The sequence below is a fragment of the Meles meles genome, chromosome 3 (assembly GCF_922984935.1).
Source record: "Meles meles chromosome 3, mMelMel3.1 paternal haplotype, whole genome shotgun sequence".
NCBI lineage: Eukaryota > Metazoa > Chordata > Mammalia > Carnivora > Mustelidae > Meles > Meles meles.
In genome coordinates, this window is record NC_060068.1 from 106212553 (window position 1) to 106239323 (window position 26771).

Sequence of the window (26771 nt, forward strand, 5' to 3'; positions counted from 1 at the left end):
TATCAGACAGCTTTTTGTTTAACATTTGACTTTATATCTATACATTAATTTCTTTGACTTCTTATTCTAAAAGAAGCAGCATTTGGGGCGCCTGGGTGGCTCAGTGGGTTAAGCCTCTGCCTTCAGCTCAGGTCATGATCTCAGGGTCCTGGGATGGAGCCCAGAATGGGGCTCTCTGCTCAGCAGGAAGCCTGCTTCCTCTCCTCTCTCTGCCTGCCTCCCTGGCTACTTGTGATCTCTGTCTGTCAAATAAAATCTTTAAAAAAAAAAAACAAACACTGGGTGTTGTGCAAAAACAAAGAATACTGTTATGCTGAAAAAAAAAATAAATTAAAAAAAAAAAAAGAAGAAGAAGAAGAAGAGCAGTATTCAAGGATGCCTGGGTGGCTCGGTCAGTTGGGGGACTGCCTTCGGCTCGGGTTGTGATCCCAGGGTCCTAGGATTGCATCCCGCCACTGGGGTCCTTGCTAAGCGGGGAGCCTGCTCCCCCCTCTGCCTCTGCCTGCCACTCTGCCTGCTTGTGCACTCTCTCTCTGACAAATAAATAAATAAAAATCTTTAAAAAAAAAAAAAGGAAGAAATGGTATTCAGATTAATCTTGTATATCAAACAGCAAATTATACATTACTGGGAATGAGAGTGGGGCTAAGACAAAACAAAAAAATCAAGGAATCAAAAAAATCAAGGAATCTATTTTTTTTATTTATATGTCAGGGAGAGAGAGCGAGAGCTCGCTCAGGCAGGCAGAGGCAGAGGGAGAAGCAGGCTCCCTGTGAGCAAGGAGCCCAATGTGGGACTCGATCCCAGGACACTGGGATCATGACCGGAGCCGAAGGCAGCCGCTTAACTGACTGAGCCACTCAAGGGTCCCAAGAAAACTTCCTCTTCTCCCTCATCAGAGGACTCAGGCATTCAATTCGTGTATTTATTTCTGTTTGAGGGAACTCCACCCTCACCCCAGCGTGGGGCTCGAGCTCGTGGCCCCGGGATCCAGCACGAGATGCTCAAGTGACTGAGCCATCCAGGCGCCCCTTCAAGGAATCTATTTACTGAAAAACTTCTCTGTAGAAAGAACAACAGAGAAATAAAGCATATATTTAAAAATTGAGGAAGAAGAGGGAAGAGGAAACTGAAAGTTAAGGTAGAATACTCATTTTTTTTTTTTTAAAGTAAGCTCCATATCCAATGTGGGGCCTGAACTCATGATCCTGAGATTGAGTCGCATGCTCCACTAACTGAGCAAGCCAGGCGCCCCAAGAATACTTCAGTTCCAAAAACATTTTATATCTCACTTTCCTTGAAATCTAAAAAAATAGTAAAGACTTGTTTATTTTAGAGAGGTGGGGAGAGGCAGGGGAGAGGAAAAGAGAGTCCTAAGCAGACTCTGCACAGCATGGAGCCCAAGATGGGGCTCAATCTCATGACCCTGAGATTATGACCAGAACCGGAACCTAGAGTTGGATACTTGACTCTGTCATCCAGGTACCCCTTGAAATCTAAAAAATATTAAAATAAAGGTCTTATTATGGGAGTAAACTATAGATTTCACTGTACAGTTCTCAACTTAAAAAAATTATTTGATGCTATATTCTCCCCTTATTTCTAGGTATATAGCAGAACTAGTATTTTTAAAGATCAAAGGTCATAAACAATTTTGATTCTCTACAACCCTCCTAAGTGTTCATCTTAGTTCAAACAGCCTTATAACCTTATACCAATTAATTTATTTTAAAGTTTAATTCTCTATGGATTTTAAAAAACATTTTTATGTATTTTCTTATCTGAGACAGAGAAGGAGAGAGACAGAACACCTGTGCGTGTAGGAGCAGGGGGGATGAGTAGAGGGAGACAGAGAAGCAGACTCTCCACTGAGTGGGGAAGCCAGACCCTCGGCGCAGACTCTCCACTGAGTGGGGAAGCCAGACCCTCGGCTCAAATTCCAGGACTCTGAGACCATGACCAGAGCCAACGTTAAACGCTTGACCAAGTGAGCCACCCAGGAACTCTTCTATGGATTTTAAAATACATTTCCTAATACTATCATTTTTGGCTCAGGAATATGATTTCCAATGAAGAGATATACAGGAATAACAACAGTGCCTTACATTATTCCTGAAGAATATCTATTTTCCAGAGGATTTAAGATGAATCACTATTAAATAAAACCAGAACACTAAAACATCTGAAAGCCTCAGATATTTCTGCATTATAGCACTATACAAGAAAGGAACTTTCTTTTTTTTTTTTAAAGATTTTATTTATTTGACAGAGAGAGATCACAAGTAGGCAGAGAGGCAGGCAGAGAGAGAGAGAGGGAAGCAGGCTCCCTGCTGAGCAGAGAGCCCGATGCGGAACTCCATCCCAGGACTCCGAGATCATGACCTGAGCCGAAGGCAGCGGCTTAAACCACTGAGCCACCGAGACGCCCAGAAAGGAACTTTCTTAACTCGAGGGGATGGGGTCCTGGCAAGGGGTATGTAGATTTTCCTTTCACTTCTTTTTTTCTCTTTTTTATTTTATTTTATTTATTTTTTAATTTGACAGAGACACAGCGAGAGAGAGAATACAAGGCAGGGGAAGTGGAAGAGGGAGAAGCAGGCTTCCTGCTGAGCAGGGAGCTGGATGGGGGGGCTCAATCTCAGGAATCCAGAATCATGACCTGAGCCAAAGGCAGATGCTTAACGGCTAAGCCACCCAGGCTCCCCTCTCTCTTTTAAAAATATTTTATTTATTTGTCAAAGAGAAAGAGACAGAGTGTGCACAAGCAGAGGAAGCGGCAGGCGGAGGGAGCTGCTGAGCAAGGAGCCTGATACAGGACTTGATCCCAGGACCTTGGAATCATGACCTGAGCAAAAAGATAGACATTTAAACGACTGAGGCAAGCAGGCATCACTTCTTTCACTTTCAAGTAATCAAGTCAGGCTATTAGTTGGTTAAAATTAATGCTTCTATTAGTTTTTTTTCTTTTTCATTTTTTTTTTATTTTTAAGATTTTATTTATTTATCTGACAGAGGCAGAGAGGCAGGCAGAGAGAGGGGGGAAGCAGGCTCCCTGCTGAGCAGAGAGCCGGATGGATGCGGGGCTCAATCCCAGGACCCTGGGACCATGACCTGAGCCGCAGGCAGAGGCTTTAACCCACTGAGCCTCCCAGGCGCCCCTCCATTAGTTATTTTTAAATAACCCTTCCCCAAATCTTAATAATTATGAAACAAAATACAGATGGCACGAAAACAGGGATGTGTTTCACCATTTTGGTCCTTAACCTGTGGCATAAGGTGAAAGGAACAAGATGGGAAAAGGAAAGGTTACAGTTAATTTCATAGAAAAATGGCTCCAAAGTCAAATTTTAATAGTTCTGAATGTTGTTAGACAAATCAAAGATCTCTAGTAGTGATAATCAGAATAAGAGATGGCTGAGATGGTCGAGTGTCTGCATTCAACTCAGGTGATAATCTCCATGTTCTGGGATCAGGTCCCAGGTCAGGCTCCTAGTTTAGCACAGAGTCTGTTTCTCCCTCCCCAACTCTCCCCACCCCCGTCATGGAAGCACGTGTACTCTCATTCTCAAGTGAATCAATAAAATCTTAAAAAAAAAAAAAAAGAGAAGAGAAGATTGAAAGATTACGATTCATAAAATTATAATTTCAAAGTCAGAAGAGATCACCCAGACTAATACCCAATTTTAGAAAAAAACAAGATAGACAGTATCTACCCCAAGGAAAATGTATCAGTAATTAGGAGAGTAAGGAAGTGATGTTCTATAATATCATGCTTCTTTAGTTTGGATCTAAAATGTTAGATATGTGTAAGTTAAAATGCCTGAGAATTTCTGTGTTCCCCAGGAAATTAAGCTGAAGCTCCTTTAAGATGATTGCACTGCCAAGAAGGAACAGCTAGACCAGTTCTCAAAAATGAGGTCTTGGCACAGCAGGAGCATCACAAGAAAACTTGGTTCCCCAACCTACTGAATCAGAAACTCTGGAGTGTATGCTAATAATATGTATTTCAACCAGTGCTCACCACTCCCAGAAATTATGATGCACACTAAATCTTGATTACCTTTTTGTTTCACAAATTAAGCAAAGAGACAGAGAGCAATGCTAGAAAACTCAGTATCAGCAAGACTGGAAGGAAGAGGAAGGTAAAGGGCAAAATGGTAGCACAAAATGAAGAAATCAAGAAAGGGATGAAGCTTAGATAGATAAGGTGTGTTCCACATTTTCAGGATACATTGAAGAGAAACGGTCATCACTATAGCTCTACATTCTCTTTGTGTCACTCCTGTCATACTAGTGTTGCAACAGAAATGTTAACTTAATTTTTACTATCTACTTTTATGTCCAGCATAAGAGTTGAAGCTAATATTTCAAAACAATTAGCAATAACTAGCACTCACATGCTCTCGTTCTCTTTCAAATAAATCTTTTTCTTAATCAGAGAGATAGAAAGCGAGCACAAAAGGAGAACTGGCAGGTAGAGGGAGACGCAGACTCCCTGAGGAACAAGGAGCCAGATGCAGGACTCAATTCCAGGACTTTAGGATCCTGACCTGAGCTGAAGGCAGCCCCCCCTTTTCTTAAAGATTTTATTTATTTATTTATTTATTTATTTATCTATTTGACAGAAGGAGAGAGATCACAAGCAGGCAGAGCAGCAGGCAGAGAGAGAGGGGGAAGCAGGCTCCCTGCTGAGCAGAGAGCCCCATGCAGGGCTCAATCCCAGGACCTGAGATCATGAACTGAGCCAAAGGCAGAGGTTTAATGCACTGAGCCATGCAGGCGTCCCTAAAGGCAGCCCCTTAACCAGCTGAACCACCCAGGTGTCCCTCAAATAAATAAATCTTTAAAAAAGGGGGGGCGTCACATGCTGAACTGAATGAGCTAATCAGGTACCCTTAAATTTACTCATTTTTAAAACTTGGGAGATATTATTGGGGAACCTGGGTTGCTCAGTCCATTAAACACCAGACTCTTGATTTCGGTTCAGGGTCATGGGATCAAGCCCTGGGTTGGGCTCTGTACTTAGCAGGGAGTCTGCTTGACATTCTCTCTCCCTCTCTCTCTGCTCCACTCCCTGCTCACATTCTCAAATACATAAATCTTTTTTTAAAAAATTGGGAGATATTAACTCATAGTTATCCTAGATAAGTTTAAAAGATAAATATGTAATTTCTGACAATATAAAATTATAAAATCTCAAATTATCTAGTCTGATAGACTTAATTCCCTTGGCACTGTCAAATATTTTCTATTTCTCTGCTATGAACGCTGCCTTCTACTATAAAGACAAATTGATGTGAACATGCAACAATTTCAATCTTTACCTGAACTGAGTATAAGCAGAAGTAGTAACCTTATTCGAGATTAAAGTCTATACCCCTTTAAAAATTTTTTTTCTTTTTTTTCCGCAGAATGAGAGCGCATAAGCAGGGGGAGTGGGAGAGGGAGATGCAGGCTCCCCCATGTGCAGGGAGCCTGACGAGGGGCTCAGATTCCAGGACTCTGGGATCATGACCCAGGCTGAAGGCTGATGCTTAACAGACTGAGCCACCAGGCACCCCAATAGTTCCTTTCTTTAGATGACTGGGATTTATTTCCTATTTTTCACTATCACAATGCTTTGGTAAATATTCTTATTCTTGTACACAGAAATTTTTCTAAGTACTGTTTCAATTTAACTAGAAAGAGTAACACCTCCCACTTTAAACAATGCAATAATGCCTTTTATAATGTATGAGTGTTTAAAATTATTTCCTCAAACCATACACAAGTGTACTGTACTTACTGCTGAACAAAACTTGCAAAGTTGATCAATGTCTAGAGAAGGGGAAACTATTCCTAAAACATGCTTAATTAGGAGACCAAATTATCTGCTGACCTCCAAAAACATGGAGATGAACATGACAGACACTGTCTCCCACTTGAACCTTCATTCACCACCATCTGATAACCCTTCTTCAGGTCCAGATTAGCAGCACATTTCTTGCCCACAATCATTAAATGTGCATTACATCATTAAATGCACTTTCATCACCACCTTCTACTACAGATACTTGGGATATATGTTTCCTAGGTATCACCAGAAAATGTGGTGGTGCTTGAGGGAAACTTCTTTTTAATTATAACTGTCTCATTAACTCTGCAGTTAAAGTTTCAATGACTGAAGTAGAATTTTCTTCTAAATGTCTACATGGATGGCTACTTTCTAAGTTTATAAAAAATTCTAAACGTCTTTCCCTTCAATAATAGGTCTACCAAAAAAATCACATGGAGATTTTTGTACTACAAATACTGGAAACCAACCAACTCATGTATAAGCATATTAATAAAAATAAATTGCTGGAAGAATGTTAACTGTTATTCCATAACTTGTGTATGTTCTTGCTGGTATCAGTAGGGGCTAAAGGCAGAATTCAGGTTTTCTAAGTCTTAACATTCTTTGATGCTTTTTCATTATTCTGAGCTTAGATAACTTTAAGCAAGTCATTCAACCTCTCCAGACCAGAGTTTTACAACTATAACACAAGGAAGTTAAACTGTAACAGAAATTTACAAAGGATGTTTAATTATATGTGTAGGGGTCAAAAAAGTTTGGAAAATTTTATAATCCACATCCTTTTAAGAATAGTCAAGAGTCTAAGGTCATCATCTGATGGCTTAGTCAGTTGAGCAACCTACTTTTTTCAGCTCAGGTCATGATCTTAGTGTCACAAGTTCAAGCCCCATGTCAGGCATAGAGATTACTTACATAAATAAACTTAAGAGTTTCATAAAGGAGAAACTATATGAAATTCTGACAATGTATATAATTAACCCAATCACAAATCTATGATTAGAAACTATTATTTTTTTAAAGACTTTATTTATTTGGCAGAGAAAGACACAGTAAGAGAGGGAACACAAGAAGGTGGAGTGGGAGAGGGAGAAGCAGGCTTCCTGCTGAGCAGGGAGCTGGAAGCATGGCTCCATCCCGGGTCCCTGGGATCATGATCTGAACCAAAGGCAGACACTTAATGACTGAGCCACCCAGGCGCCCCTTTTATTTCATTTTATTTATTTATTTATTTTTAAAAGATTTATTTATTTGACAGAGATCACAAGTAGGCAGAGAGGCAGGCAGAGAGAGAGGAGGAAGCAGGCTCCCCACCGAGCAGAGAGCCCAATGCGGGGCTCCATCCCAGGACCCCGGGATCATGACCTGAGCCTAAGGCAGAGGCTTCAACCCACTGAGCCACTCAGGTGCCCCTATTATTTATTTTTTTAATGTAATCTCTACCCTCAAAGTGAGGCATGAACTCACAACCTTAATATCAAGAGTCACATGCTCCAACAACTGAGCCAGTCAGGTGCCCCTAAAAATTATCTTTAAAGGGCAAGAACTCAGTTTACTTTAACTTGTCTCCACAATAGCACAGTTAAATGGCTTTAAAATACAACACTAAACACTTCCCATTAAGAAAAGCAGTATTCATACACTGGGCCTTTTTTTTTAGGATGAAAAAAAATATATATATAGATATATTTTTTTTAAACTATTCATTTCTTTGAGAGAGACAGAAAAAGCACAAGCAGGAGGAGCAGCAGAGTGAGAGGGAGAAGCAAACACCCTGCTAAGCAGGGAGCCTGACGTGGGGCTCAAACCTGGGACTCCAGAATCATGATCCAAGCTGAAGGCAGAAGCTTAACTGACAGAGCCACCCAGGTACCTCCATTATACATATTTTAAAAGGTTTATTTATTTACTTGAGGGGGGAGGGGCAGATTGAGAAGGGGAGAGAGTCTTAAGCAGACTCAGTGCTGAGGTGAGTGCGGAGCCTGACGTAGGGCTACAACACCCTGAGATCACAACCTGAGCCAAAACTACGAGTAGGACCTTTAACCCACTGTACCATCCAAGCACCCCAGGATGAAAAAATATTTTTTTATTCCCCAGGGACATCCTTTTTTCTCCAAGCAGCTGTATTACTCATTAACTGTACTGTACAAATCTAGTATCATGTATAGTACCACAGAGTAATATTTCATGCTCAATTTTTTATCTGTAACTTTGAAAAGTTAACTTCCATATACCCCTCACCTCTACCCCTTGAATCCTTAATTATAATTTCCTTGAGTCAAAGACAAGACATATCATATTCTTTACTCCATCTTCCAGAGACTGGAATATAAGAGGCACTCAAATGCCTGAATGAATGGATGAATGCCTAGCATAGGACCAAGCAGAATCACTTGCAAATGGGATAAACGAAAGCACAGAAACTTACCAGAGGAAGTCTAGTCTATTTGGTTTAGAAACTGCTAATGTCATGAAGTAGTCCACAGTGATATACAAAATATATTAATTACTGAAGTTGAATGGAACAGGGCTTTTATTTTTATTTATTTATTTATTTATTTTTTTTTTAAAGATTTTATTTATCCATTTGACGGAGAGAGAGATCACAAGCAGGCAGAGAGGCAGGCAGAGAGAGAGGAGGAAGCAGGCCCCCTGTGGAGCAGAGAGCCCGATGCGGGGCCCGATCCCAGGACCCCGAGATCATGACCTGAGCCGAAGGCAGCGGCCTAATCCACCGAGCCACCCAGGCGCCCCGGAACAGGGCTTTTAAAAAAAAATTGTATTTATTTATTTGAAAGAGAGCATGAGGGATGGGGAAAAAGAGGGAGAAAGAGAAGCAGACTCGCCACTGAGCAGGGAGCCGGAAGTGGGGCTTGATCCTAGGACTCTGATAGCATGACCTGAGCCGACACTTAACCAACTCAGCCACCCAGGTGTCCCTGGAACAGGTATTTTTTGGTGAGATTGCATGACACCAAACCACAAGGAGTTTCTTTGAGCACTTTGGCAACAACCATTTAGATGGAAATGTTCTGTTATAATTAAAGACAATATTATTTGTTCATTATTGAAGATCAAGAACTTTCCCTAGACTTTCTATTTTACCTCTATGTACTACCATTTACTCAGTTCAAAACTTGAAAAAAAAATAAATTCAACCAGTCCAAGATCCTAGGAGCTGTCTTGTCTAGAACACTCCACACTCTGTATCCCCCAACTCATGTACCTTTAGGCTTCACTCAAATGTTGCCTTTGGGGAAGTGCTTCTAGGAAATCCACCATTTCCATTCAATCTCTTAAATACTATCATGGAGAAGTGCAACCTGCTTTAATAACTCATCCTACTTCATTTTTATCTGTGTAATTATTTTAATGTTTCTTGATATTAAATGAAAAATAGGGACCTGACCTCCACCTTCTGGCACAATCCCTGGTCCATGGGAAGTGCCCAGTGTCTGTGGAAGAACAGTTACAATTACACAAAGTAACTCTAAGTAGCTGGAGAAAGACAATATGATCTTTCTTTGTAAGATACTTAAAATATATATATATATCTGAAATCATACTGCATATTATAATCAATAGTATGTCAGCTTAACTGGCAGTGTTTTCTTTCTTAGTAGTATATATAATAACGATACATCTTTCAATTGATGGCATCTTAGATTCAATGAAGTAAAACACTTGGAAAAGCAGTAATATTCTCTGATACTGCAGCCACGGGATCCTATACCTAACAAAGTAAAAGTTAGAATTTTGGCAATCAGGGCCAAAGGAGAAAATGACTTAGTAAATGACAAAGTTAGGATAGGGAAAGCACAACTCTTCTAGAAGACTGCTTAGATAATAGGTGGGGGACAAAAATATTAAGGAGGCATACACGGTACCAAAAGCAGAACAGGCCAACAGCTATTCCTTGTTAACAACTCATGGAGCTGGGGTGCAGTGGTGGTTAGGCTGTCAGGGCAGCTTAGACTGTATACAGGGTACCTATCAGTGTTTGAAATTCCTTCTTTTCAGTTACCAAAGCAGAGGTCAATGCTCTTCAAAACTATAGGTTCAAAATGAGGGTGGCAGGTAGCCAAGTAGATGGGAGCTAATACACAGTGGAGCACCTATGCCAAAAGATTCCATTATTCACTAAGCTCCAAAGAAAATACTGAAATATCAGGAAAAGCTCCCTTCCTAGCATTCAGGTAACCAGAATCTTGTACACCCCACCAGCTGATTCCACCTCAACTGACAACTATGTAGCAAACGAGAAACCTAAAGAACTTATTTTGTCAAAGGTCACCACCACACTTTTCCATAACAATAATCATGTACCATAGTCCCACACTACAGAAAATACGGAAATGAACTGATATTAATATAATTACTTTAGTGTATTTCTGTGCTACCACTAGTGGCAGGATAATGGGGATCTCAAAAAAAAGGTAAAAATGACATCTTATGCCCCATTATACTCTGTAAAACTATGCTCCACCCCCTAAAAACTCACATGTACTATTTTTAATAAGAAGCATATGATTAAGTTTTGATTCTGGTATTTTGAAATATATAAAAACTGTTAACCTAGAACTGTAAATCCTTGAAATTTATTTAAAGATTTTATTTATTTGAGAGAGAGTGCGAGAGAACATGAGCAAGGGGGGGAGAGACAGAAGGAGAGGGAGAGGCAGACTCCCCATGGAGCAGGGAGTCACATGCGAGTCTCAATCCCAGGGCTCTGGGATCATGACTTGAGCCAAAGGCAGGGGCCTAACCAACTGAGGCATATGGGCACCCCAAATCTTTGAAACTTAAAAGTAATACTTCTCACAGACTTTACTCTTCAAACCCAAAGAAAAGTCAGTTTCCATTTCTTTTTTTTTTTTTTTTTTTTTTTTAAAGATTTTATTTATTTGACAGATAGAGATCACAAGCAGGGAGAGAGGCAGGCAGAGAGAGAGAGAGAGAGAGAGGAGGAAGCAGGCTCCCCGCCAAGCAGAGAGCCCGATGCGGGACTCGACCCCAGGACCCCGAGACCATGACCCGAGCCGAAGGCAGCAGCCCAAACCACCGAGCCACCCAGGCGCCCCATTTCAAAAGTTCTCCAACACTAACCCAGGGAGTCCAAAATAGTTAATTTGTTTAGTTACATCAGTCTTCCTACAGACTGACAATCTCTGATATAAAATGGTGATCAAAGTCAACTAAACTATTAAATTTTACTATGCTAGAAGATTGGCTACATATTTGCAAAACTGTATCATGTAATGATCAAGACACAGAAAATAACAAATCACTGAAAAAAAAAAAAGCCCAAATGAAGTCTCAAGCCTGGAATTATATTTTAGAACAGTTATTCAAAATACCAACTGACAGGGAAAGATTTCTGCATCTCTATGGAATAGTCCAACCTTCAAAATTAGACACTAGACAGTATTAACAAAAGTGTGAATAGGTACATCCGAAGAAATGTCTTTTCAAAATTACATTTTATGTAAGCTTAGAGATAGGAGCTCTTTGTCCACATTGAAATCACTTGAGATGCCATCTAATCAAGTATCTTCTACACAGTAATAGAAGCATTTATTAGTGTCTTGGGGGAAGATATTACAGAACCATCACAAGAAAAATGAACAGTTTCTGTTTTCCTATGATGAAATTCACACTAGAAGAATTTCCACTTCATCAGCAGCAAGAGCTGGGAAAAGGCCAGACAAAATTTAAGTCTATATATAGTTAGGCTAGGGAAAGATTTGGGACCAGTGAGTATTACCTATTTTTTTTTTGAATATTTTATTTATTTATTTGACAGAGAGAAAGCGATCACAAGTAGGCAGAGAGGCAGACAGAGAGAGAGGAGGAAGCAGGCTCCCTACCGAGCAGAGAGCCGGATGCGGGGCTTGATCCCAGGACTCTGGGATCATGACCCGAGCCGAAGGCAGAGGCTTTAACCCACTGAGCCACCCAGGTGCCCCACCTATTTTATTTTTTATTTATTTTTTAAAAGAATTTCTTGAGAAAGAGAAAGCACAGGTGCTTTCAGGAGGAGGGGCAGAGGGAGAGGGAAAAGCAGACTCTCCACTGAGTAGTGAACCTGACCAGTATCCCAGCATCACTGACCTGAGCCAAAGGCAGCTGCTTCACTAACTAAGTCACCCAGGCACCCATATTACCCGTTTTAAGAACACTTTATACTTCCTGATATTAAGAACAAAGCATAACTCTCATAGGCTCTGTGTGTGTGTGTGTGTGTGTGTTTTCTCATAGGCAGTTTTTGACGTGGCAAATCGGACCAATTAACCTGCAGGGAATGTTTAACCCATATAATCATTACAGAGGTGCTACTTGAGGATTCTGAGAGCATTTTTGAGATTAACAAAGAGGAGGTACTAAGCAGAGCAAGAGTTCTCTGGTATGACAATAGGAAAAGTATGAAAACGTTATGAATCGAGTAAAAAAGGACAGCTAGTCAGCCTCAAGTTTCTTTCTTCTTGTTTTTAAGTTTTTATTTAAATTCTAGTTTGGGGGCACCTGGGTGGCTCAGTGGATTAAGCCGCTGCCTTCGGCTCAGGTCATGATCTCAGGGTCCTGGGATCGAGCCCCACATCGGGCTCTCTGCTCCGCAGGGAGCCTGCTTCCTCCTCTCTCTCTGCCTGCCTCTCTGCCTACTTGTGATCTCTCTCTCTCTGTCAAATAAATGAATAAAATCTTTAAAAAAAAAAAATTAAAAAAAAAATAAATTCTAGTTTGTTGGGGCACTTGGGTGGGTCAGTTGGTTAGGCCTCAGACTCTGGACTCCAGCCTGGATCATCATGTCAGGGTTGTTACACATCAAGCCCTGCAATGGGCTCTGCACTCAGCTGAAGTCTGCTGGAGGTTCTTTCTCTCCCTCTTCCCCTTCTCCCGTGCTCGCCCAATATCTCTCTAAAATAAACAAATAAATCTTAAAAAAACAAAAAACAAAAAACCTAGTTAACATACAGTGTAATATTAGTTTCGGGCGCAGTCTCAAGTTTCTTAATATAAATGTGCTATCAAGACCATGAGTTAGGTGAGAGTTTCAGTAGGAACAAGTCTGGTAGTATGAAATTCTTTCTTCCTGTAACTCAAATTTTATCCAACAATTACCACACAGGCAACCAAGAAGAGAGCACCTCCTTGATCTTTAGGCTTGTAAGGTCTGATAGAAAAAAACTTAAAGAGTACAAGGTGAAAAAACACAAAAGAGCCCAGTAATTACATTTTAACTCTACAAGAAATAGTTTAATTCCAACACATATACAGTTTTTTTAGAACGTAAATGCTTGTTATCTTTTATCTTTTTAAGTCCTTTTTTTTTTTTTTTAAAGATTTTATTTATTTATTTGACAGAGAGAGATCACAAGTAGGCAGAGAGGCAAGCAGAGAGAGTGAGAGGGAAGCAGGCTCCCTGCCGAGCAGAGAGCCCGATGCGGGACTCGATCCCAGGACCCTGAGATCATGACCTGAGCCGAAGGCAGTGGCCTAAACCACTGAGCCACCCAGGCGCCCCTTAGCCTCCCAGCACTAGGTTACACAAAGCAACCTGGAGGAGGGAGAGGATGGAGGAAATGAGGAGATGTTGGTTAGAGTACTTCCAGTTATAAGAGGGACAAGATCTGGAGACCTAATGTATAGCAAGGCAATTATAGTTAGTAATACTATATTATATACTTAAAACTTCCTTAAAGAGTATACCTTAGGGGCGCCTGGGTGGCTCAGTGGGTTAAAGCCTCTGCCTTTCGCTCAGGTCATGATCCCAGGGTCCTGGGATCGAGCCCCGCATCGGGCTCTCTGCTTGGCGGGGAGCCTGCTTCCTCCTCTCTCTCTCTCTGCCTGTCTCTCTCCCTACTTGTGATCTCTGTCTGTCAAATAAATAAATAAAATCTTTAAAAAAAAAAAAAAGAGTATACCTTAAATGTTCTTACCACAAAAAAAGAAATGGTAATTATGTGACAAGTGGAGGTGTTTAGCCACCACTATGGTGGTAATTATTTTGCAATATGTAAGCGTATCAAATCAACATTGTATACCTTAAACTTAGATAATGTTAATGTCAATCACATCTCAAAAAATCTGAGGAAAAAAAAGAAAAAAGGAACTAAAGCAATATAGGAAGTTATTCTGACAGGGAAAAAAAAGACCCCAAATAAATGGCTATCCTTTTCCCTCAAAACCATCACATTTTTTAGGTTTTACTCCAATAAGCCTTTCCCTTCCCATCTATTCCTCCCCTCTTCCTTCCTCTTACTACTGATTGGCTAAACAAATCTTCAGAAAAACAAACGTTTTGAAATTAACATTTGGGAAAATGTTAATTTAATATTACTCAACCATTAGAATTGTTTTTAATGAATCAAAAAAAAATCCATCGTTAAATTTCTAACACATGACCTTACCCAAGAAATACATTATCAAGACAACATTTACTACAATTTCCCCTGCAGTAAATAATCTCCAAAGGCGGCTATCGACAATCTCTCTATCCCTATAAGAACATACTATTCCTCTTACCAACAAATCATCTAGGGGCACCTGGCTGGCTCAGTCAGTTAAGAAACCAACTCTTGATTTCAGCTCAGGTCATGATCTCAGGGTTGTGAGATCCAGCTCTGAGTTGGATGCCGTGCTCAGTGTAAAGTCTGCTGGAGATTCTCTCTCCCCCTCTCCCTCTGCCCCCCTCCCCTCTCCTGTTCTCTTAAAAAATTCCCATTCCCATAGAATCCTGGCTGTGCCTCCTGGTTGACCAAAAAAGTAAAGCAATTTATAACACTGTGTCAGTTTTAAGTCTAGTGTTTAAGAGGCCTGACAGCTTTTCTTTTACTCTGAGCCATCACATAGGAAGTCCAGGCCATTTTGCTGGCAAGACCCTTTGAGGGCTGGGGATGTACATTTCAGCTAACAGTGAGCATCAAGTTTCCAGACATGTGAGGGAAGTCTTTGAATCTTCTAACTTTGTGACAGCTGAACACAACCACAGAAATGACCCTAGCTAACAATGCATGAGGCAAAACTGCCTAATCAAGCCAAAGAATCCTGAGAAATAATAAGTCTTTGTTTTAAGGCACTATGCTTTGGAATCATTTATTACACAGCAGAGCTAACAAACACCCCTATATTGTCTCTAAAGAGAATACGACTCTGACGAATGAGGAAGGTATGGTCAAGGCCCTTGAGGCACTCCATGTGGGTAAAAGACATGCATAAGCAAGGTATGTTAATAAAATATGAAAACTCCACTCATAAAAGTATTCACAAGATGCTAATCAAGCTCAGAGGAAGCCCAGGCTGGATCACCACATAAATTTTCTGGAAGAGACATATTTGAGCTGAGTTTTGATGGAGAGTTAGTCAGCCGGATAGGTAGGAAGAAAACAATATAAGAAACACCAGAGGGGGAAAAGCAGGATGTTTGTGTGTAAGGAGCTGTGTGCATACATATGTGTAAATGTGTGTGTGGCCCAATGTTATAAGCAATTTGGTGTTACCAGAAGACTGAGAAGCAAGAGATGTAGTTGTCAGGGGGTAAAGAGGTTACGAAAAGCTTTGTCCATCATGCAAAGGAGCTCATAGCTCTTGTATGAGGTAAAGAGTCACTTTGGGGTTTTTAAGGTTAATAACAAGGTCACAGTAAGGTGACAGTTTTAGAAAGTTTGCTTTTGCAGCATGTGGAAAAGGTCTTTACAGGGAACTACACTGAAAATCAAGAGTAAAAAAGGGGGGCGCCTGGGTGGCTCAGTGGGTTAAGCCACTGCCTTCGGCTCAGGTCATGATCTCAGGGTCCTGAGATCGAGTCCCACGTCGGGCTCTTTGCTCAGCGGGAGCCTGCTTCCTTCTCTCTCTCTCTGCCTGCCTCGCTGTCTATTTGTGATCTCGCTCTGTCAAATAAATAAATAAAATCTTAAAAAAAAAAACCAAGAGTAAAAAAGGGGACTTTAGATTAGTCTAGGTGAGAGATGATGGCCTGAATTAGGGCACAAAGAAAGGGATGAAGAGAAAAGGAGACAAAAACTGGCAAGGCACAGTCACTAATTGGATATAGAGGACTCCATCAGTCAGCATCTTATCAGGAAGGCAGAACCCATGCCAGTGAGTTTCACAGAAGAAATTTAATATGGGGAACTACTTTTGAAGGTGTCAGAAAAATGAAAGGGCTAACAGGAAACAACTGGAAACCCCAAGATTAGGAGGAGCAAGGCTACTATCCCTGAGACTGGAGAGACCAAAGAGGCAGGTCCTATCACCAGAGCGCAGGAGCTGTGGCTGCCTAGAGGGAGCTGGACCATGATAGAGATGCCATCATCTCAAGCAACAAGAGGGGGGAAAATGCCCTACCCTGGTCCTCTTATCTCCACTGGGCAAGCCCAACTAGGAGCCTGCTTAGCAAGGGAGCCTGAGAAAGGTAGATTGCCTTTTGCACAAAAAGTAAAGTAGAGGAAGGCAAGAAAATGATCTGAGCATAAACAAAATGAGCAAGACATGAGGATAAAGGAGAAAGAGTAGATTGATTCCTCCTTGCTATCTGGCTTTCAATGAGGTGGAGTAGTAGTGTTGGAACCTGAGATAACAAAACCAGGAAGGTGGTGGGGGTGAGGAGGATAAAGGAGGGGATACAGAGAAGGACACAAATAATCTAACTTTTAAAACTCCCTCACTGGGGCACCTGTTGGTTAAGATTAAGTGTCCAACTCCTGATTTTTTGCTTAGGCCAATGATTTGGGGGTGTAAGATCAAGCCCCACGTTGGGCTCCATGCTCAGCAGGAAGTATGCTTTGGAATATCTCTCTCTCCCTCCATCTGGCCCTCCCCACCCTCTAACTCTCTAAAATAAATTAAGAAATCACTTAAAAAAATAGGACTCTGAACAACAGATCTTGCCAATTACAACAAAAGCAGTGTCTCAGCAAAAACAATCACAATTTTTGGGGCACCTGGGTGGCTCAGTGGTTTAAAGTCTCTGCCTTCAGCTCGGGTCATGATCTCAGGGTCCTGGGATCAAGCCCCGCTTCCTGCTCTCTGCTCAGTGGGGAGCCCGCTTCCTCCTTTCTCTCTGCCTGCCTCTCCGCCTACTTGTAATCTGTCAAATAAATAAATAAAATCTTAAAAAAAAAAAAAACAAAAAAAAACAGGGGTGCCTGGGTGGCTCAATGGGTTAAGCCTCTGCCTTCGGCTCAGGTCATGATCTCAGGGTCCTGGGATCTAGCCCCGCATCGGGCTCTCCACTCAGCAGGGAGCCTGCTTCCCCCTCTATCTCTGCCTGCCTCTCTGCCTACTTGTGATCTCTCTATCAAATAAATAAAATCTTAAAAAAAAAAAAACACCAAAAATCACAATTTTTTTTAAGATTGCATTTAATTATTTGTCAGAGAGAAAGAAAGAGAGCATGCACAAGCAGGGGGGGCAGCAGGCAGAGGGAGAAGCAGGCTCCCTGCTGAGCAAGGAGCCTGATATAGGACTCGATCCCAGGATCCTAAGATCATGATCTGGGCTGAAGGCAGCCACTGAACTAACTGTGCCACCCAAGTGCCCCCAAACAATCACAAATTTCTAATTCTGCTAAATTTTAAAACAAAACCAAATAATAATAATTTTTAAAAAGACCCACAACTGCCTTGTTTCCAAAAGCTACTGGCTGAAAAAATTGTAATATTTTAAAATATTGTTAAGGGTAGGAAGTTATGATAAAAGTAGTTTATTTCCAGTGATCCACTTCCCTCCAGATTTGACATGCTAATATATTGTCCAGGGTCCTTTACAATGCCAAACAATATTCTTCGTAGATATAAATACTCATCTAAAATCTCAAATGAGGTACATTATAGGCTAGCCATCTTAGCTAAATATAGAAGACAGGGGCACCTGGGTGGCTCAGTGAGTTAAAGCCTCTGCCTTCGGCTCAGGTTGTGATCCCAGAGTTCTGGGATCGGGCTCTCTGCTCAGCAGGAAGCCTGCTTCCCCCTCTCTCTCTCTGCCTGCCTCTCTGCCTACTTGTGACCTCTGTCTATCAAATAAAAAACTAAAATAAAATAATCTTTAAAAAAATATAGAAGACAGCTATTTTTAAATGTTACATATCGATCTAGAAGAAAATCATGAATTATTTTTAGAATACTGCGAATGTCCAATAATTTCATTTGCTACATAAAAATAATTAGATCTACAAGGGTTCTGTACTTTGACTTTTGAAGTACCTGTTTAAGTTACAATTCCTAGAAATACAGATTTTTGTCTAACAATACAGCATGTGTTTAGAAAGATATATATTAAGAACCACTGAAAGTATCTCAAACTTTCAGGCAAAATGACAGATTGAACATGTAACTTTTATTCTCTCCAAAATCCTATTAAAATAAGAGTCAACAGAGTTTTTAAAAATTTTTAATTTCAGGATACCATACAGTGCTATATTCATTTCAGGTGTATAATACAGAGATTCAACAATTCCATGTTATTCAGTGCTCATCACGATAAGTGTACTCTTACTCCCCTTCACCTATTTCAACTATTCCTTGACCTACCTCTCCTCTGGTCACCATCTATTTGTTTTCTATAGTTAAGGAGTCAACCCTTTTTTTTAAGGCTTTAACCCACTAGAGTACAAAGAATGGGAGAAAAGGCAACAGCAACAAAATTTTGGGAAGGTAAAAGGCCAAGAGTGATGAATGTTAGTGACTTAGCAGTCCCAAAAAGGTTAATTGTAATTTATGGGAAAACTCAAGAAGCCAAATTTACAGAGGCTCAGAAGTTGATGGTACAAGCAACTCCTGGAGCTAAAAACAGGACTGTCTGAAAATCTGTTTAGGCAGAGGATACAATATGTAATATCTAGAGAATACGGAGCAGTATACAAAACAAGGGATCTGCTTTATTCAACAGTAAGTTCAAAAAGAAAGAGGAAATATATCTATATATTAATAAAGACTTAAAAGACATAAACCAAATGCAATTAGTTGACTTTATATATTAATTCAAAAAATAAAGAGTAAAAAAGATTTAAAACCTCATTTGACAGGGTCTGGGCGGCTCAGTTGGTTAAGACTCTGACTTCAGTTCAGGTCATAATCTTAGGGCCCTGGAATCGAGCCCCACATCAGGCTCCCCACTGAGTGGGCAGTCTGCTGGTCCCTCTCCCTCTGTCATCCCTATCCTCATGGCTCTTTCTGTCCCTACCTCTCTCAAATAAATATTTTTAAAGGGGCGCCTGGGTGGCTCAGTGGATTAAGCCGCTGCCTTCGGCTCAGGTCATGATCTCAGGGTCCTGGGATTGAGCCCCGCATTGGGCTCTCTGCTCTGCAGGGAGCCTGCTTCCTCCTCTCTCTCTGCCTGCCTCTCTGCCTACTTGTGATCTCTCTGTCAAATAAATAAATAAAATCTTTAAAAAAAAATAAAAAATAAAAAATAAATATTTTTAAAAACAAAACAAAAAAACACCTCATTTGAAAAAGAAAGATTTTTAAACTGGACATTTAATGTCATGAATATTCATATTTTTAAACTTTTTTTCTTAATTTTATTTATTTGTGAGAGAGAGAGAGAGAGCACAAGCAGGGAGAGGAACAGGCAGAGGAAGAAGCAGGCTCCCTGCTGAGCAAGAAGCTAGATGCAGGACCCTAGGATCATGACCTGAGCTGAAGGCAGACGCTTAACTGACTGACACACCCAGGCATCCCAATTGTTCTTGTTTTAGATGTAATAACTGCAAGGGCGCCTGGTGGGCTCAGTTGGTAGAGCATGAGACTCTTGATCTCAGGATTGTGAATTTGAGCCCCAAGTTAGGGGTAGAGATTACTTAAATTCTTTAAAAAAAAAGACAGAGATGTTTTAACTATAGCATGCACATGATTTTTAAAGAGTTCTTATCTTAGGGTTTTTCAATTTGGGCAATATTGACATTTTGGGCTGGGTAATTCTTTGTTGTTGGAAGCTGTCCCATGCATTGCAGAATGTTTAGCAGCTCCTAGCCTCTACCTATTAGATGCCAGTAGCACCCAGTAGCCTCCCAGTTGTGACAATCAAAAATAACTACATACAATGCCAAATGTCATTTAGTGGGCAAAATTGCCTAGAGTTGAAAACCAGTGATTTATCTTTTAGTAATATATCTGAATTATTTACAGATATAATTATGTAACATTTGGGATTGGCTTCAAAACAATCCAGAAAGGGTAGAAGAGGTAATTGAGAAGTAACACAAGATGATGGGTGATGGGGTGCTTGGAAATTTATTAGACATCTATTTTGTGCACTTTTATATAGTGTGTTATATTCATAATAAGGTAAATTTTAAAAGAAGGAAATTAAAAACTCTTGTATCTTGTTAGTTGGGTGTCTAAAAAGGTTGCAGAACAATTCTTCAGTATCTTATAAAAACAAAAAGGCTCACAATCTATAACCAAACAACCCTATTGACTACATAGTTAAGGAGTCAAGAAAAAAAGAAAGAAAGCTTCACCTTTGTGCACCAAGAGACATGTATGGCAATGTTGATGCTTCAGCGTCTGCAGCAGCAAAAACTTGTAAACAATTCCTATCACAGCAGAATAAAGTTTAAGAAAATACATTGTTGGTACATTCATATTCACTGAAAATACATGTCATTTAAAATGTATACACTTCCATAACATCTAGGTAAATTTTGACAACTTAACAGTTAATGCTGTTTATGGATAAAAATCTTATAAAGATAAAACTCTAAAACTTAAAACTAATAAAAAGTGATGTATAAACAGTGAATCTTGGAACACTGAAAAAATTAAATTAAAAAAAAAAAAAAAGTGATGTATAGATCACTTCCTTGACTTTGGACTCCTCCAGTGAATGCCTCTCCTGCCAAGCCACCGGCCAGAGGTTTCGTCTCTGGAAAGGATAAAACAGAATGCCTCAGGAATGAGAGATTACAAGCATAGTCAAGGGGATGGATGATGTACAGAAAAGTGGAAGTTAAGTGAACATTTACATACCAACTTTGTTCCCAGTGGTTCTAAGAAAACTGGAAGCTGGGCCTGTACTGTCTAGGCATGAGATTATAAGATCCTCAAGAAAATGTGACCAGCACAAGATAAAGAGCTTTTACTATTCACTGATATTAATGGTTCATCCAGAGAAATAGCCCAGTCAGAAAACCGTAAACTGAACTCCACAGTTGCCAAAACTCACCCCTATATGCTCAGACCGTTTCATCAATTTTTTAGTACTCCAATCCTAGTAAGTATAAATGACAATGAAGAAATCAGCCATCTGATCATTCATCTTCAACACAAAAGATAAACACCAAAACAATGTACAGAAAAAAGCAAAGGAAAACAAAGACCATGCAAGGAGAAAAAGTCAAAACAAAAGAAAAACTATCATGAATATCCTAAAAGGTAAGAGAAGTTATTACTTCTATGAAACAAGAACAAAATCTTTAAAATAAACATACTGAGAGGGGCGCCTGGGTGGCTCAGTGGGTTAAGCCGCTGCCTTCGGCTCGGGTCATGATCTCGGGGTCCTGGGATCGAGTCCCGCATCGGGCTCTCTGCTCGGCAGGGAGCCTGCTTCCCTCTCTCTCTCTCTGCCTGCCTCTCTACTTGTAATCTCTCTCTGTCAAATAAATAAAAAAAAATATTAAAAAAAAATACTGAGAATGAGAAAATCTTCTATCTTCTATGATGTAGAAAAAAGACAAAGATGGAAAATAGAAAACACAAGAGGACTAATCCAAATACTCCCCCAAACTGATCTACAGATTCCATCCAATCTACAGTAACTACAGTAGATTAGAATCCAGTCTACATGGGCACCTGGGTGGCTCAGTGTGTTAAGCCTCTGCCTTCCGCTCAGGTCATGATCTCAGGGTCCTGGGATTGAGCCTCACACAGGGCTCTCTGCTCAGCAGGGAGCCTGCTTCTCCCTCTCTCTCTGTCTGCCTCTCTGCCTACTTGTGATATCTCTCTGTCAAATAAATAAATAAAATCTTTTAAAAAATAAAAGAATCCAATCTACAGATTTCAAATTGATGCATATTCCATCTCTATCAACATTCCAAATGTCCCTCACCCTCCCTTTTTTTGCTTTACAGAAATAACAAGGTGATCCTTAAATTCATATAGTAATGCAGAGGACCCAAAGACCAAAACAATCTTGTAAAATAATAAATTTAGAAGACTCACACTAAAGGATTTTAAAACAATACAAAGCCATAGTATTCAAGACAGTATGACATAAGAACAGTCTGGCATAAGAATAGACATACATATCAATAAAACAGAAGCTCAGAAATACACCCATACATCTATGGCCAACTGGTTTTTTACACAGTTGTCAAAACAACTCACTTGAGGGAAAGAACAGTCTTTTCAACAAATGGTTCTACGACAATTGGATATTCACGTGCAAAAGATGAACCTAGACCCCTACTTCACATTATATACAAAAATTAACGGAAAATAGACCAGGGGCACCTGGGTGGCTCAGAGGGTTAAGCCTCTGCCTTCGGCTCTGGTCATGATCTCAGGGTCCTGGGATCGAGTCCCACATTCGGTTCTCTGCTCTGCAGAGAGCCTGCTTCTCCCCCACACCCACCTGCCTCTCTGCCTACTTGTGCTCTCTCTGTCAAATAAATAAATAAAATCTTTAAAAATAAATAAATAAATAAATAAATAAAATAAATAGACCAGACAACATAATCTCACACCCATCAGGAAAGCTATTAAAAAAAAGAACAAATAAAAAACAAAACAGAAAGTAACAAATGTTGGTTGGATGTACAGAAATTAGAACCCTTGTATTGGTGGGAGTGTAAAATAGTACAGTCACTATGGAAAACAGTATGGCAGTTTCTCCAAAAATTAAAAATAGAATTACCCTATGATCTAGCAATTCCAGTTCTAGGTATGAACCCTACATAACTGAAAGCAGAGTTCTGAAGAGATATTTGTACACCCAAGTTCCTACCAGCATTACTCAGAATAGCTAAAATGTGTAAACCCAAGTGTCGTCCACCAGATGAATGGATAGGTAACGTGTGGCATGGATTACTATTTAGCCTTAAGGAAGGATATACTGACAACATGGATGAACTTTATGCATACTGTGCTAAAGTGAAAAAAGAGAGTCACACAAAGGTAAATACTGTATGATTCCAATTATATGAGGAACCTAGTCAAAAACCATAGAGACAAAAAGTGGAAGGAAGGTTGCCAGGGGCTGGAGAGAAAGAGGATAGGGAATTATTGTTTAATGGGTATAGTTTTAGTTTTGAAAGGTGAAGAGTTGTAGAGATGGATGGTGGTAATGGCTGTATGACAATATGAATGTACTTAATACCACTGAAATGCCTATTTAAGAATGGCTAAGAGGGAGGGGCACCTGGCTAGTTCAGTGGAAAAGCACATGACTCTTGATCTTGGGGTCATGACTTCGAGTCCCACACTGGGTGTAGAGATTATGTAAAAACAAAAACTCTTTTTTAAAAAACGGCTAAGGGGCACAGGATGGCTCCATCTATTAAGCAACCAACTCTTGCTTTAGCTCAGGTTGTGAACTCTGGGTTTTAAGAAGGAGCCCTGAGGAGTTGTGAGACCGAGTCCCATGTCGGGCTCTGCAATGGCCATGGAGCCTGCTCTGGATTCTCTGACTCTCCTTGCACCCTCTCCCTCTACAGGGGAAAAAAAAAAAAAAAAGGCTAAGATGGTAAGATTTATTTATACGAACTTTACAATAAAAAACTGAAAAAAAAAATCAAAGATTTAAACATAAAAGCTAAAACTATAAAGCTCTTGGGGCGCCTGGGTGGTTCAGTGGGTTAAGCCTTTGCCTTCAGCTCAGGTCATGGTCTCAGGGTCCTAGGATTGAGCCCTGCATCGGGTTCCCTGCTCAGCAGGGAGCCTGCTTCCCCCCTCTCTCTGACTGCCTCTCTGCCTACTTATGATCGCTCTCTGTCCAATAAATAAAATCTTAAAAAAAAAACTATAAAACTCTTAAAAGGAAACATAGACATAAATCTCTGTATCCTTGGATACAACTTCTTAGCTAAGACACCAAGAGCACAAGCAACAAAAGAAAAATTAGATGAACTGGACTTCCATTAAAATTTAAAACTTCTGTATATTCATGAAGAAAGTGAAACGTCAACCCACGAAATGGGAGAAAAAATTCTGCAAATCAATTATCTGATAGTGCTTTAATATACAGAATATATAAAGAATTCTTATAGCTCAACAATAAAGACAATAAAATTTAAAAACGGGCAAAGGAATATTGGGGCGCCTGGGTGGCTCAGTGGTTTAAGCCTCTGCCTTCGGCTCAGGTCATGATCTCGGGGTCCTGGGATCGAGCCCCGCATCGGGCTCTCGGTTCAGTGGGGAGCCTGTTTCTCCCTCTCTCTCTGCCTGCCTCTCTGACTACTTGTGACTTCTCTCTCTCTGTCAAATAAATAAAATATTAAAAAAAAAAAATGGGCAAAGGAATACACTTTTCTCAAGAGGACATACATATGGGGGCACCTGGGTGGCTCAGTGGGTTAAAGCCTCTGCCTTTCGCTCAGGTCATGATCCCAGGGTCCTGGGATCGAGCCCCGCATCGGGCTCTCTGCTTGGCGGGGAGCCTGCTTCCTCCTCTCTCTCTCTCTGCCTACCTCTCTCCCTACTTGTGATCTCTATCTGTCAAAAAAATAAAATAAAAATTAAAAAAAAAAAAAAGAGGACATACATATGGCCAATAAGCACATGAAGAAATGCTCAGTATCATTCAGTAATTAAGAAAAATGCAAATCATAACCACAATGATGTATCACCTGACACCTACTAGGAAAGCTATAATCAAAGTAATAAAGTAACAAGTGTTGATGATGATGTGTACAAACTGGAACCCTCATACACTGCTGAGGGAATGTAAAATAGTACAGTCTGTTTAGAAAACAGCCTAGTAATTCCTCAAAAAGTTAAACACAGGGCGGGGCGCCTGGGTAGCTCAGTGGATTGTGCTTCTGACTCTTGGTTTCAACTCAGGTCACGATCTCAGGGTTGTGAGATCCAGCCCCGTGAAGGTTTCACACTCAGCAGGGAGTCTGCTTAAGGATTCCTGCCTTCTCCCTCTGCCCCTCACAGTACTGACATGTGCACAAGTGCACATGCACTCTCTCTCTCAAATAAATAAATCCCTGCAAAAACCAACCAAAACTCCCAAAACGTTAAACACAGAATTACCTACCACATGACCCAGCAATTCTACTCCTAACTGTATATCAAGAATGAAAATATATGTTCTGACAAAAATTGAAAGCATCTGAAAAATACTGTTTGTAGCAGCATCATTCTTAACGGTTAAAAAATAAATAAACAACCTAAATGCCCATCACATGGTAAATGGAAAAAAGAAAATGTGGTATACCCATACAAAAGAATATTATTCAGTCATAAAAATGAATTAAGGGGATACCTGCATGGCTCAGTTGGTTAAGTGTCTGACTCTTCATTTCAGCTAAGGTCAGGATCTCAGGGTTGTAAGATTGAGCCCAGCATCTGGCTCCCCAGGGTGTGGAACCTGCTTCAGATTCTCTTTCTCCCTCTCCCTCTGTCCTTCCCCCACTCTCACAGGCCCACATATTCACCCTTTCTCTCTTAAAAAAAAAAAAAAAAAAAAAAAGAATTAAGTACTGATATATACTGTAACTTGAACATAGTTTCTATAAACTGTAACTTGGATACAGTCAGACACAAAAGGTCACATACTGTATGATTCCATTTATATAAAATGTCTAGAATAGGAAAATCCATGTAAGTAGAAAGGGTATGGGGAGAGCAGGGGGAGAGCAGTCCAGAAGTCCAATATCCAGTAACAGTTTGAAAAAAGGAAGAGGGGCACCTAGGTGGCACAGTGGGTTAAGCATCCGACTCTTGGTTTCAGCTCAGGTCATAATCTCAGGGTCATGAGATGCAGTCCCACATAGGGCTCCCCACTCAGTGTGGAGTCTGCTTAAGATAATCTCTCCTTCTCCCTCTGCCACAGCTCTCACCCAAATACAGAAATAAATCTCATAAAATCTCAAAAATACCAACTGAATTTTGAGCAAAACAAATGAAAATTGACCTACGTCACCACTTATCATGAAATTTCCCATATGTGGGACAAAGAAAACTTGTTAAGTTTCCAGAAAGGAAACTTGCCACATACACAGGATCAGGAATCAGAACAGTTTTGGACTTAACAGCAATACTAAAAGCTCAAAGACAATGAAAATACTGACTATATAAGTAAAAAAAAGTGCCACAGTAGTGGCCTTACCCCAGACTCTAAGATTACAGGTCAGGTCATGTCCACAGTCCAGGTTAAGAAACTAACATAACAGCTCCTTTCCCAATGCCAATAAACACTGTTAGTTTTAGGTTGTTCCTCAAAGTCTGAACAATTTTTCTTAACCCTATATTAATGTTGCATGTGACCTCATTCAATTTATTTTCCACATCAAGTTGTAGATTCAACAAAAGAGGAACTAAAATAAGACAGGTATACTGAAAAATAAATTACTGCATAAGCATGTTTTGGGACTGCCACTCTAAGTTAAACAGATTTTATTTATTCAAGATTTGTCCTATAGTGAAAATAAAGGGTATAACTGGGGCGCCTGGGTGGCTCAGTGGGTTAAAGCCTCTGCCTTCGGCTCAGGTCATATCTCAGGGTCCTGGGATCGAGCCCTGCATCGGGCTCTCTGCTCATTATTTTTATTTTTTTTTTTAAATAAAATCTTAAAAAAAAAAACAAACGGTATAACTATTTCTGTTTTGAGAATGAATTCAAGTTTTTTGTTTTGTTTCGTTTTTTAAAGATTTTATTTATTTATTTGACAGACGGAGATCACAAGTAGGCAAAGAGGCAGGCGGGGGGGGGGGGGGTTGGGGGGGGAGCAGGGTCCCTGCTGAGCAGAGAGCCCAATATGGGGCTAGAT

At 40.3% G+C, this 26771-nt stretch overlaps 1 protein-coding gene across 2 annotated transcripts in view; it reads right to left on the reverse strand.

Annotated features, from left to right (window-relative positions):
• UBE2D2 (ubiquitin conjugating enzyme E2 D2) overlaps positions 1-26771 on the reverse strand; it is a 65016-nt gene that overhangs the window by 23941 nt on the left and 14304 nt on the right. The window contains exon 2 of one of the 2 annotated variants that reach the window (XM_045999600.1): positions 20298-20372. The exons of the other annotated variant lie outside the window; for it this stretch is intronic. The gene's annotated coding sequence lies outside the window, so the exon portion shown is untranslated. The remainder of the gene's footprint in view (positions 1-20297; positions 20373-26771) is intronic. 2 annotated transcript variants of the gene reach the window in all.